At 43.9% G+C, this 12,901-nt stretch overlaps 1 long non-coding RNA gene across 1 annotated transcript; it reads left to right on the top strand.

The window, feature by feature from the left end:
- Window positions 1-3,244: 3,244 nt before the first annotated feature.
- LOC116374643 (uncharacterized) lies at window positions 3,245-4,993 on the top strand. Its single transcript, XR_004210536.1, has 3 exons — window positions 3,245-3,629; window positions 3,816-4,113; window positions 4,236-4,993. It is a non-coding gene; the product is annotated as an uncharacterized LOC116374643 (long non-coding RNA).
- The last annotated feature ends 7,908 nt before the right edge of the window (window positions 4,994-12,901 follow it).

The raw sequence follows: 12,901 nt of genomic DNA, 5'->3' as shown, positions 1-12,901 counted from the left end.
TCACTTCCAAGGCAGTTACAGTCAATGAACTAATCACTGATCATAATGTTGATATGATTGGCCTGACTGAAACATGGCTTAAGCCTGATGAATTTACTGTGTTAAATGAGGCCTCACCTGCTGGTTACACTAGTGACCATATCCCCCGTGCATCCCAAAAAGGCAGAGGTGTTGCTAACATTTACGATAGCAAATTTACATTTACACACAAAAACTAAGTTTTCGACTTTTGAGCTTCTAGTCATGAAATCTATGCAGCCTACTCAATCACTTTTTTACAGCTACTGTTTACTGGCCTCCTGGGCCATATACAGCGTTCCTCACTGAGTACCCTGAATTCCTGTAGTCATGGCAGATAATATTTTTAAAAATTGGTGACTTTACTATTCACATGGAAAAGTCCATAAACCCACTCCAAAAGGCTTTCGGAGCCATCATCGACTCAGTGGGTTTTGTCCAACATGTCTCCGGACCTATTCACTGTCACAGTCATACTCTGGACCTAGTTTTGTCCCATGGAATAAATGTTGTGGATCTTAATGTTTTTATTCATAATCCTAGACTATTGAACCACCATTTTATTAAGTTTGCAAATGCAACAAACAATCTGCTCAAACCCCAACCAAGGATCATTCAAAGTTGTGCTATAAATTCTTGGACAACCCAAAGATTCCTAGATGCCCTTCCAGACTCCCTCCGCCTACCCAAGGACGTCAGAGTACAAAAATCAGTTAACCACCTAACTGAGGAACTTAATTTAACCTTGCGTAACACCCTACATGCAGTCGCACCCCTAAAAACAAAAAACATTTGTCATAAGAAACTAGCTCCCTTGTATACAGAAAATACCCCTAGCTCTGATGCAAGTTTCCTGAAAACTGGAACGGAAATGGCACGACACCAAACTGGAAGTGTTCCGACTAGCTTGTAAAGACAGTACCGTGCAGTATGTTCTGTTATAATCTCCACCCGGCACAGCCAGAAGAGGACTGACCCCCAGTCATAGCCTGGTTCCTCTCTAGGTTTCTTCCTAGGTTCTGGTCTTTCTAGGGAGTTTTTCCTAGCCACTGTGCTTCTACACCTGCATTGCTTGCTGTTTGGGGGATTTAGGCTGGGTTTCTGTACAGCACTTTGAGATATCAGCTGATGTACGAAGGGCTTTATCAATACATTTCATTGATTGAGGTTAAATTAAAATATTAAACTTTTAATCTGCAATATATTCTTAACTTTAAAATTGATCAAGCAAAATGGCAAAAACAAATCTTCTTGTTTTGCACATCTGCATTCAGTAGTTGTTTCATAATTCACAGACATTAAATTCATAGAAAGAACAGAGCCCATAGTTTTTTTTTTATGCATGATTAATTAGAGTGGTTTGATGGGTCAGATCTGCAGTGAATCAGCACATTGCAACTTTTTACATTTGAGATTTTAATAAAAGACAACAACAAGAAAAGGACATTCTGAACACTTTGTGTATTTCCAACAGTATTTCCAAGGTACAAGTTGAAGAAGATTGTGACAGTTTTACCTGAGGTATGTTTTCAATGTTTTGCAACTTGCTCGTATACACTAACAGTCAAAGTTTGGACACACCTACTCATTCAAGGGTTTTTCTACATTTTTAAAATATTTTCTACATTTTAGAATAGTAGTGAAGACATCAAAACTATGAAATAACACATGTGGAATCTTGTGTTTATCATAAAAAGTGTACAACTCAAATTAAATTAGATTCTTCAAAGTAGCCACTGTTTGCCTTGATGACAGCTTTGCACTGATTACAATCGCTCTCTGTCTCTCCCTCTCTCTATCCCTCTCTCTCACACACACACACACACACACGCACACGCACACGCACACGCACACACACACACACACACACACAAAAAAAACGTTAGCTAGCTGGCTACAACAGGTAAAATTAGAATTTACCATGGATAAGCCAGAGAGCCTCCCTTAAACTACCTAATGACCCAATGCACAATGTAATAATGTGGTTAATGTGTTGCTTTGTATACACTGGAATTATAACCCCTACCTTGACAGATGGTAAGGGGTCCTGTTAGTACAGTGGCTATTATATTCTGGAGTGAATTCCAACTCAACTGTTAGGAACTGAATTAATCACACTTTCACGGGTCATGCAGACATTAGGCATTCATTCAAATCAAATGCTATTGGTCACATACACATATTCAGTAGATGTTGTTGGTCACATACACATATTCAGTAGATGTTGTTGGTCACACACACATATTCAGTAGATGTTATTTTGGGTGTAGCGAAATACTTGTGTTCCCAGCTCCAACAGTGCAGTAATATCTAAATAGTCTCACCTTGAGCTGCCATTCAGTTGTAAGCTGTGTATTGGATGGACTTGTTGCCAAAATAATCCTTTTTCTTTTTTTTTTACGTGTTCAGCTGTTCAACGAGGTGTTAGTAAGGATTCCAGTCGCCTCCGGTTCATTTAAGGCCTTTATCACCCTTCATGCGCGTGTTTGTGTGTGTTGCTTTGGTTTTTAGAAAGATCTTTGTTGTTGTGTTTCTGTGCTGCCATAGTAACGATGTCTAGCAATGACTGATGTGCGTGTGGAATGATAACTCACAGAGTAGCCAGGACAAACATACTTTCACGATTTCACTACTATCATCAAAATCAATCAATCACAGCACATTTTTGGTCTCAGTCAGTAGTTTTTACTTAATAAAGTAGAAACATGTTGAAAAGTTATGTTAAAAATGTGTTTTTATTTATTCCTGAAACATAAATTGTAAATGCTACTGTTGTTCCTTTTTAATCTATAGCTGAGTGTCAAAATAAAATTATAATAATATTCTGAAATAAGACGTGATATGTTGAAGACCATCACTCCCTGCACATCCATGTGTCACACTTGTGTTCAGATAACTTGTGTTTTGCTAAATGAGTACCTTATGAACTGCACAAGCACCAAAATGTACCAAGCGATCACTCCAGACTGAACCGTTTACTCTCTTCTGTCGACGGATGAGAACCTGTTGTATGCATTTACAGTTTTTCCCCAATTGTTTACACACTAAAACTGGAACTGAAATGCAATCACCGAAACCTGGAACTCATGAACCCAAATCCCTGAACCAAGTCTGCAAAATTGCAAGCACAATTCCTGCTTTACACTCAGTTTTCAATTCTATATCACACATTTTGCAAAACACTGTTCTCTAAATTAGGCACAACATTCAAATGTAAAATATATTTTTGGTCCCTTTGGAAAGCAACACCAATCACAATGTCAAGCTCTATACACCAACTGGCCACACCCACTCCTCACAGGTGTAAACACTAGTTGCTGAATTGTTCACTTAGAAATCAGAGCTTCAGCACTATAACAGGCCACAGATGAGCTCTTCTGTTTTGGAGGAAAATGGAAGTCAATGGTGAGGCAAGAGCTAGAGGTGAAGGAGTGAGAGGAAGAGGAGGAAGAGGACAAGGAAGGACAGTTTTGTCAGATGAGATCAGGGCCACATTGTTTGACCATGTGCTCAACCATAGATTGAGTTTGAGGGAGGCTGGACAGAGTTCAGCCCAACCTGAGCCGTTACACGGTTGCATCTATCCTCCGTACATTCAGAAATGACAACCGGTACGTTACCTACCCTCTACTCTTTATGTATGTATACTGTAGTATACTGCAGTCTGACATATCAGTAGGCCTCTGTTACTCAGTGATTGTTGGCCAATGTTACAGTAATGTCATTTCATATTGAAAGAAAATTTATTATTTTAGCTTACTGTAACCAATCATATCATATTTGTGGATCTTCTGCAGAACTGAGAGAGGACCAGGCCATGGTAGAAGACATCGCCTGTTCACACCAGAACAGGAGACCGGCTATTGTGAACATGGTGGTGGCAAACAATACCATTAGACAATGAGAAATCCAGAACCACATAATTGCAGACAACACAATATTCAATAACATTCACCAGGTGGGCTTGTCTACATTGGACCGTGATTTACAGCACAAGCGAATCCGGATGAAACAGGTCTACAGGGCGCCATTTGAGCGAAACTCAGAGAGGGTTAAAGAACAGCGATATGAATATGTGCTAGTAGGTACTATACTGTGAGTTTACTATCATATCAGCACTGTATAGACACATTACAGGAGTGTGATCCAGTGTCTTGTGCCTCACCATTTTGACTGCTCTCGGTCTATGTCACATATTGTCTTGCTGTCTGTTTCAGAGAATCTTGGAGCTGGATGCCTCTGCATTTCAGCACGTTTATATTTACATTGATGAGGCTGGCTTCAACCTAGCCAAAAGAAGGGGACAGAACATTATTGTGTCATTGTGAATGTCCCTGGGCGGTGTGGAGGGAATATCACCATGTGTGCAGGAGTTAGCCACCATGCCAACCTTGGTCCCTACAACACCGCCCTTCTTGTCACATCCCTGGAATACACTTCAGCAGAGGGTTGGACCAGAGCAGCCCAGGGATGTTGTCGTCTGGGACAACGTGAGTTTCCACCGGGCTGCTCTGGTCCCCAACTGGTTCATCGACCTCCCACAATGTATTGTTCTATACCTCCCACCATATTCCCCATTCCTAAACCCAGTTGAAGAGTTTTTTTCAGCATGGCGATGGAAGGTGTATGACCGCCATCCCCTCGCACGCTGTCACGTTCGGACCTTTATTTCGTCTTTATTTAGTATAGTCAGGGCGTGAGTTGGGGTGGGCAGTCTATGTTTTGTGTTTCTATATTTGGTTTCTGTTTCGTCCTAGTATGATTCTCAATCAGAGGCAGGTGTCGTTAGTTGTCTCTGATTGAGAATCATACTTAGGTAGCCTGGGTGTCACTGTTGGTTTGTGGGTGTTTGTTTCCGTGTCTGTTTGTCACCACACGGGACTGTTTCGGTTTGGTTTTTGTTCATGTTCACATTAATTGTTTTGTAGTTCTTAGTGTTCAGTTTATGTTTTATAATAAACGATATGGACACTTACCACACTGCGTTTTGGTCCCTGCTACACCTCCTCTTCAGACGAAGAGGAGGGAATCTGCCATTACACACACCTGTCTCTTCTCCAGGCAATGGAAGATGCATGTGGTGAAGTTGAAGTGGGGGCTTTTGGGGGCTGGATCCATCACTCCAGAAGGTTCTTTCCCTGCTGTTTAGCCAGGGAGAACATCACCATTGATGTAGATGAGGTGCTGTTTAGCCAGGGAGAACATCACCTGTGCTGTAGATGAGGTGCTGTGGCCAGGCAGAACATCACCTGTGATGTAGATCAGGTGCTGTGGCCAGGGAGAACATCACCTGTGCTGTGGCCAGGGAGAACATCACCTGTGCTGTGGCCAGACCCAAATAGGAGGCAGGATGTCTTTTCTTACAGTCTGAATGTGTTTTTGTCTTTTTGTGTTTAGAGTTTTGAAAGAATGAGCCACTTTCATGTTTTATTTTTCTACAGAAAACCCTTTATCTTGCTGAATGTTTTTCTTGCTGAAAGTCTTACAAAAATAAAAAAGTGTTCAAAAATACTGCAGTTTGGAAATAAATGACAATGTTTTTGTTAATGTATTGCGTTTGTGTGTTTTTATGTGTGTGTGTGTATATATATATATATATATATATATATATATATATACATTACTGTATCAATCTTTTATAACCGGCTACAGCGTAACACTGAAAATGCAAAAGGCATAAACCTACTGATGGGATTTTCACAGTAGTGTTGAGCACATCAGTGTGTTTGGTTAGTAGACAGATCTATTCATAGTGTTGAGCACATCAGTGTGTTGGTTAGTAGACAGATCTATTCATAGTGTTGAGCACATCAGTGTGTTGGTTAGTAGACAGATCTATTCATAGTGTTGAGCACATCAGTGTGTTGGTTAGTAGACAGATCTATTCATAGTGTTGAGCACATCAGTGTGTTGGTTAGTAGACAGATCTATTCATAGTGTTGAGCACATCAGTGTGTTGGTTGGCAGATCTAATCATAGTGTTGAGCACAGTATGTTGGTTAGTAGACAGATCTATTCATAGTGTTGAGCACATCAGTGTGTTGGTTGGTAGACAGATCTATTCATAGTGTTGAGCACATCAGTGTGTTTGTTGGTAGACAGATCTATTCATAGTGTTGAGCACATCAGTGTGTTGGTTAGTAGACAGATCTATTCATAGTGTTGAGCACATCAGTGTGTTGGTTAGTAGACAGATCTATTCATAGTGTTGAGCACATCAGTGTGTTGGTTGGCAGATCTAATCATAGTGTTGAGCACATCAGTATGTTGGTTAGTAGACAGATCTATTCATAGTGTTGAGCACATCAGTGTGTTGGTTGGTAGACAGATCTATTCATAGTGTTGAGCACATCAGTGTGTTTGTTGGTAGACAGATCTATTCATAGTGTTGAGCACATCAGTGTGTTGGTTAGTAGACAGATCTATTCATAGTGTTGAGCACATCAGTGTGTTGGTTGGTAGACAGATCTATTCATAGTGTTGAGCACATCAGTGTGTTTGTTGGTAGACAGATCTATTCATAGTGTTGAGCACATCAGTGTGTTGGTTAGTAGACAGATCTATTCATAGTGTTGAGCACATCAGTGTGTTGGTTAGTAGACAGATCTATTCATAGTGTTGAGCACATCAGTGTGTTGGTTAGTAGACAGATCTATTCATAGTGTTGAGCACATCAGTGTGTTGGTTGGCAGATCTAATCATAGTGTTGAGCACATCAGTATGTTGGTTAGTAGACAGATCTATTCATAGTGTTGAGCACATCAGTGTGTTGGTTGGTAGACAGATCTATTCATAGTGTTGAGCACATCAGTGTGTTTGTTGGTAGACAGATCTATTCATAGTGTTGAGCACATCAGTGTGTTGGTTAGTAGACAGATCTATTCATAGTGTTGAGCACATCAGTGTGTTGTTGGTTAGTACACAGATCTATTCATAGTGTTGAGCACATCAGTGTGTTGGTTAGTAGACAGATCTATTCATAGTGTTGAGCACATCAGTGTGTTGGTTAGTAGACAGATCTATTCATAGTGTTTAGTGTTGAGCACATCAGTGTGTTGGTTGGCAGATCTATTCATAGTGTTGAGCACATCAGTGTGTTGGTTGGCAGATCTATTCATAGTGTTGAGCACATCAGTGTGTTGGTTGGCAGATCTATTCATAGTGTTGAGCACATCAGTGTGTTGTTGGTTGGTAGACAGATCTATTCATAGTGTTTAGTGTTGAGCACATCAGTGTGTTGTTGGTTGGTAGACAGATCTATTCATAGTGTTTAGTGTTGAGCACATCAGTGTGTTGGTTAGTAGACAGATCTATTCATAGTGTTTAGTGTTGAGCACATCAGTGTGTTGGTTAGTAGATCTAATCATATGACGTGTGTCATTTTTATGCAAAAAAAAAACATTTTGGAAAGAGAAACAGTTTGCTTTTGCTAGAGATTTGTAGAGTTTAGCATTTTGTGTTTTCTTTTTAGAGTTTTGGGGAAAAAAGGGCCCAAAAGATTCAGAAAACATGTGTAAACAATTGAGGAAAACTGTCAACGACTTGTATCTCTGTCAGAAAATGATTTTGGCCAATATTGTCAAAAGAAAAAGAATTGGGAGAAGATCCCAATGGACTGAAAATGACAGCTGTGTTCTAAATCACAATCGAGGCTGTGAGAAAAACACTGGTACATAACTAAAGATATTCTGGTGTTTCAAGCAACAGATTTTGTGAGATTTTGATGACTGTAAACTTTAATACAAACATCACTTATCTGAGGTTAAAAGGGATGTGTTTCCTGTCATTCTTGTGCCGTGAAAATGTTAGTCTGTATCATTTAGTAACATATGATAGTATACTGCATGGAGTATGCTCACACAATGTCATCTACACTATTTCTTCCTACTTTAATAACTTTTCATGTTCAAAATTGTGCACTCTCCCCAAACAATAGCATGGTATTATTTCACTGTAATAGCTACTGTAAATTGGACAGTGCAGTTAGATTAACAAGAATTTAAGCTTTCTGCCAATATCAGATATGTCTATGTCCTGGGAAATGTTCTTGTTATTTACATCCTCATGCTAATCGCATTAGCCTACATTAACTCAACCGTCCTCTGGATTGGACACTGATTCCGAAGAAGAGAGAGTTAAGAGAGAGTTTAAAAAATGCTCCTAAACACAGTTTAACCAGGCACTCCAGACTAGAGCTTTCATAGGGCCTGTGCAGCAGGGTGAACGCTCTAGACTAGAGCTTCCATAGGGCCTGTGCTGCAGGCTGAACGCTCTAGACTAGAGCTTCCATAGGGCCTGTGCAGCAGGCTGAACGCTCTAGACTAGAGCTTCCATAGGGCCTGTGCTGCAGACTGAACACTCTAGACTAGAGCTTCTATAGGGCCTGTGCAGCAGGCTGAACGCTTGATGTCTCTACACAGAACGTCTCTGAGTGCAGATAAAACACATAGTGTGACCACAAACACTCCATCTGTCAACCATAACCATTTACCGATGGAGGAGAGGAACGGAGAGGAAAGGAGGGTCAGTGGTATCTTTGGGACATCCCAGCCCCTACCCTAACCTTTACCTAACTATAACCATAACCTTAACCATTTATAATGTCAACTTCAATGGGGTAGGGACGTCCCAATGGACCGGAGAGGAGGAGAAGAGAGGAGGAGAGAGGAGAGGAGAGGAGAGGCGAGGCGAGGAGAGGAGAGGAGAGGAAGGGAGGAGAGAGCAGAGGGGAGGAGGGGAAAGGAGGAGAGGGGAGAGGAAATGAGGAGAGGAGGCGAGAGGAGAGGAGGGGGCGAGAGGAGAGGAATGGAGAAGGGAGGAAAGGATGAGAGGAGGGGAAAAGAGAGGAAAGGAGGCATTGAAAGTTTTTCTCTACAACACTGAATGCTTCATGACAACATGACCTGACCTGAGATGGAGGATTCTTTCTTAGAGGATTCAAGCCATATACTGCACTGGGTTTTGTGTGTGTGCCCAGTGTGATGGCTTACCGCTCATTGTACTGGGCAACCTCAACTTCCCACCTTCGATTAATTTCTTTCCACCTCTTTATTTCCCCTCCTTGTCTCTTTTGACCTCACCCATTTCCAGTCCCCTCCCAATCAGAAGGCAATGGGCTTGACCTCACCCATTTCCAGTCCCCTCCCAATCAGAAGGCAATGGGCTTGACCTCACCCATTTCCAGTCCCCTCCCAATCAGAAGGCAATGTGCTTGAACTCATCTTTACTAGAGGGTGTTCCACAACTAATCTCACTGCAACCCCCTCCAGGTCTCTGATCATTCCTTTTTCTCAATTTCTGTCTCCCACTCCTCCAATCCAAGCCACTCAACCCTCCCTACACGCTCAGCCCTGCCTAGCCACTCAGCCCTCCCTAGCCACTCAGCCCTCTCTAGCCACTCAGCCCTCTCTAGCCACTCAGCCCTCTAGCCACTCAGCCGTCCCTAGCCACTCAGCCCTGCCTAGCCACTCAGCCGTCCCTACACACTCAGCCCTGCCTAGCCACTCAGCCAACTACCCACTCAGCAATCCCTAGCCACTCAGCCCTCCCTAGCCACTCAGCCCTCCCTAGCCACTCAGCCCTTCCAACCACTCAGCCAACTACCCACTCAGCCCTCCCTACCCAGAAGGCACAGACTCTCTCCCTCTTCTTCTATCCTATCATCTCTCCCTTCTGCTGAATCCTTCTCCCCAAGTCTCCTGATTCTGCCTCTTCAACCTTACCCTCCTCCGTTTCCACATCCTATGACTCGCTCTGTCCCCTTTCCTCCAGGGCCGGCTCGGCCCTCCCCTCCTGTTCCGTGGCTGAGTGACTCATTCTGAGCTTACAGAACAGAGTTGGGGGCAGCTGAGCGAAAATGAATGAATATTAAACTTCTGGAGGACCTATCATCCTTCTACTCCCTCCTCTCTACCTTATCTTCCTCTGTATCTGTTACTAAAGCCACTTCTCTCACTCTAAATGTCAAGCTTCTGCCTCTAACCCTTTGGAAACTCTTTCCACCATCTCCTCTCTCCTAACCCACAACCCCTCCCCCCTCCCTTCTCCCTCTGCAGACAACATTGTCAACCACTTTGAAAACAATGTTACTGACATCCACTCTTCATTCACTGAGCCTATTGAGTCCACTGGTCCCACTCACAAAGACCTACCCTACGCCTTGATCTCCGATTAGTGAGGTTGGGTCGCCCCACAACCTCACGACCCATCCCTTTTCTCCTTTCTCCAGACCACCTCTGAAGACCTTCTCCAATTCCTCACTTCCCTCATCAACTCATCCCTGAATACTCATCCTATACTCATCCTCTCTATCTTCAAAATGTCCAGAGTCTCTCCCCTCCTCAAGAAACCAACACTCGACACCTCTGATGTCAATACCTACAGACCGGTATCCCTTCTTTCTGTTCTTTCCAAAACACTTGAGCTGGCCGTCTCTGAGCAACTCTCTCGCTATCTCTCTCAGAACAATCTTCTTGACCCTAACCAGTCAGGCTTCAACCGGAAGTGCTCTCCTCTGTGTCACTGAGGCTCTCCACACTGCCAAAGCTGTCTCTCTCTCCTCTGTTCTCATCCTCCTAGTTCTATCTGCTGCCTTCGACAGTGTGAACCATAAGATCATGCAATCCACAATCTCAGTGCTGGGCATCCCAGGCTCTCCACCCTCTCAGTGCTGGGTGTCCCAGACTCTCCACCCTCTCAGTACTGGGCATCCCAGGCTCTCCACCCTCTCAGTGCTGGGCGTCCCAGACTCTCCACCCTCTCAGTACTGTGCGTTCCAGACTCTGCACACTCTTGGGTTGCATCCAACCTGGTAGGTTGCTCCTACAGGTGATGTGGAGATGATCTGTGTCTGCAGCACCTACTCTCACTATTGGTGTCCCCCAGGGCTCAGTTCTAGGCCCTCTCCTCTTCTCTCTGTACACCAAGTCACTTAGCTCTATCATATCCTCACATGGTCTCTCTTATCATTGCGAATGACACTCAACTACTTTTCTCCCCCCCCCCCCCTTCTGACACGCAGGTGGTGACACACATCTCTTCATGCCTGGCAGATATCTCAGCTTGGATGTTGGCCCACCACCTCAAGCTCAACCTCGACAAGACAGAGCTGGCGTGACCCTGGACAACACCCTGTTGTTCTCTGCAAACATGAAAGCAGTGACTCACTCTGCAACATCTGTAGAGTACCACCGTGCCTCACACAGGAAGCAGCGCATATCCTATGACTAAGATATGTGCTTGTCCCACCTCTCTACAGCATCTTAAGATGAATGCACTTGCTGTAAGTCGTTCTGGATAAGAGCATCTGGTTAATGATTAAACTGTAAGAGTGTGTGTGTGTGTGTGTGTGTGTGTGTGTGTGTGTGTGTGTGTGTGTGTGTGTGTGTGTGTGTGTGTGTGTGTGTGTGTGTGTGTGTGTGTGTGTGTGTATGTGTGTGTGTGTTGTCTATTTGAATACAGGGGCATGTGCTTGCATGCACATATCTGGACATAACCAACAGATTATAAATCATGAATGTTTCGGATGTTGAAATGTCTCCACAAACAGAAAGGAGAGGGGGAGAGGAGAGGAGGAGAGGACAGGATAAGAGAGGAGGGGAGGAGAGAGTGCAGAGGAGGGTTGGGGAGGGGAGGACAGGAGAGAAGTGGAGGAGAGAGGAGAAGGGAGGGATGGGGAGGGGAGGGGGAGGATAAGAGAGGATGGGAGGAGAGAGTGCAGAGGAGGGTTGGGGAGGGGAGGACAGGAGAGAAGTGGAGGAGAGAGGAGAAGGGAGGGATGGGGAGGGGAGATAAGGAGATAAGTGGAGGAGAGAGGAGAAGGGAGGGATGGGGAGGGGAGATAAGGAGAGAAGTGGAGGAGAGAGGAGAAGGGAGGGATGGGGAGGGGAGGGGGAGGATAAGAGAGGATGGGAGGAGAGAGTGCAGAGGAGGGTTGGGGAGGGGAGGACAGGAGAGAAGTGGAGGAGAGAGGAGAAGGGAGGGATGGGGAGGGGAGGACAGGAGAGGAGTGGAGGAGAGAAGAGAAGGGAGGGATGGGGAGGGGAGGGGAGATAAGGAGAGGAGTGGAGGAGAGAGGAGACGGGAGGGATGGGGAGGGGAGATAAGGAGAGAAGTGGAGGGGAGAGGAGAAGGGAGGTATGGTTAGGGGAGATAAGGAGAGAAGTGGAGGAGAGAGGAGAAGGGAGGGATGGGGGGGGATAAGAGAGGATGGGAGGAGAGAGGAGAAGGGAGGGATGGGGAGGGGAGATAAGGAGAGATGTGGAGGAGAGAGGAGAAGGGAGGGATGGGGAGGGGAGATAAGGAGAGATTAGGTGAAAAACCCAAACCAACAGTCACTTACAGTGGCTTGTGAAAGTATTCACCCCCCTTGGCATTTTTCTTATTTTGTTGCCTTACATCCTGGAATTAAAATAGATGTTTGGGGGGGTTGTATCATTTGATTTACACAACATGCCTTCCACTTTGAAGATGCAAAACATTTTTTTACTGTTGAAACAAACAAGAAATAAGATAAATGAACTGAAAACTTGAGTGTGCATAACTATTCACCCCCCCAAAGTCAATACTTGTCTCACCCTGGCCATAGAGTAGATTTTATTCTCTATTTTGGTTAGGCCAGGGTGTGACTAGAGTGGGTATTCTATGTTATTTTTTCTATGTTTTTGTATTTCTTTGTTTTTGGCCGGGTATGGTTCTCAATCAGGGACAGCTGTCTATTGTTGTCTCTGATTGGGAACCATACTTAGGTAGCTCTTGCCCACATGGGTTTTGTGGGTAGTTGTTTTCTGTTTTGTTAGTTTCCTTACAGAACTGTTCGTTTTCCTCTTTGTTGTTTGTTATTCTCGTGTTCTGATTTTAATAAAAATATCATGAACACGTCTCA

Source organism: Oncorhynchus kisutch, linkage group LG7 (assembly GCF_002021735.2).
Source record: "Oncorhynchus kisutch isolate 150728-3 linkage group LG7, Okis_V2, whole genome shotgun sequence".
NCBI classification, from domain to species: Eukaryota; Metazoa; Chordata; class Actinopteri; order Salmoniformes; family Salmonidae; genus Oncorhynchus; species Oncorhynchus kisutch.
The sequence above is the reverse complement of the archived record's forward strand: the minus strand, read 5'-3'. Positions and strand labels throughout refer to the sequence as shown.